We start from the raw sequence: 1,438 nt of genomic DNA on the forward strand, positions 1-1,438 counted from the left end.
CAGTGGCACAGACGGAAGCTGCTGGAGTCCCCAGACACCCTTTGGAGAGCTGCCCACCAGGAGCCCTCCAGGCCCCCCCACCCGCCTGAGTGGATCCCCAGCTGCTGCAGGCCCTGCAAACCTGCCCCGGGGCCCTGTTAAGTCCTGCTCCCTGAGGGTCCACGGCCAGGGTTTCAGCACGGAAAGGTGGGTGGCGGGCAGCCCCGAGCAGAGGCTGGGGCCCAGGCCCTCACAAGAGAAGCACAGGCCTGCCCCGTGCCCTCCCCACCCTGCCCCCGTGCTCCCCCAGCTGTGCTCCCTCCTACGACGGGTTCGGGAAGGGAACAGGGCCCCGCACCAGCCACCAAGGCGGCGGCTGTGAGTCACCCTGAGGATGTGCGGCTGGCTGGCGGCCTCTGAGGGGCAGCTCTCTGGTGGCATGAAGCAAGCCCGCAAGTCCCCAGTGGGGTGCACCCCCAAGACCCAGCACCTCCACCTCCGTGCCTGCGGACCACAGCAGTGTCCTGAAGGCCGCCCCCAGTCCCTCTCCGGCCATCGGGACAGTGGCCTTGTCAACTGCAGGCCAACTGGGCTCCAGGCAGGGCCTGGCTCCACATTCTGCCCACCGCCCTGTGCCACAGGACGGAAAAGACGGGGGAGGGCGAAGTACACAGCCAGAGACCGCATCATGATACAAATGATAAATTATATTTATACAGTAAATAAGTATCAATAGTGACACAAGTTCAAAACCAGCTACCGGCCCCTGGGGCTGAGGAAACGGGGTGACCCCACCCGGAGCCTCAGGAGGGAGCAAGGGCCTGTGTGCAGCTTGCGTGCAGCGGCTGGCAGTGGCATGATCAGTGCAGGCGTCTGGGCGGCCGGGGCCGTACTGCAGGGACATCAACGTGCTGGGGGCACTGGGAGGCGGCCAGGCCGCACCTGGGGGAGCACCTGCCCCAGTGCACCGCCTCCCCCACCCCAGGCCCGGCCTGAATCCCAGGAGCCTCTGGAGCAGCCCTGTGAGTGGGAAGCAGGAAACGAGAGGGGCCCAGAGGCAGTCAGCGTGGCCTGCGTGCCTCCTACAGCCAGGCAGGGTCCAGGCCCCGGCTCAGAGGGCCCGCCGGTGGCCTGCTGCCCTGGGGCCAGGGCACCCATGGTGGAATGTGAGGAGAACGCCCCTTCCCTAGGAAAGGCCGATCTTTTCTGGGCCTTAGTTTATGACCTAATACTTTTTATAGTGGTGGCTGGGCGAGGGGCAGGAGGGGAGAGGAGGTAATACACGGGCGTGTTTGTTAAATATCTATCCTGGGTGAGGAGCACTGTTTTCTTCTCCAAAATAAGAGATGATGGATTTTAAGTCTGTGCTGTGTGTCTGGAGTTAGCAGAGGCAGGGCCAGCCCTGCTCCCTCGCCCGCCCGTCTTAGCCACAAGCTCCAGGGAGCCACTGCCCCCAGCC

Source organism: Myotis davidii, unplaced genomic scaffold, assembly GCF_000327345.1.
Source record: "Myotis davidii unplaced genomic scaffold, ASM32734v1 scaffold129, whole genome shotgun sequence".
Taxonomy (NCBI): domain Eukaryota; kingdom Metazoa; phylum Chordata; class Mammalia; order Chiroptera; family Vespertilionidae; genus Myotis; species Myotis davidii.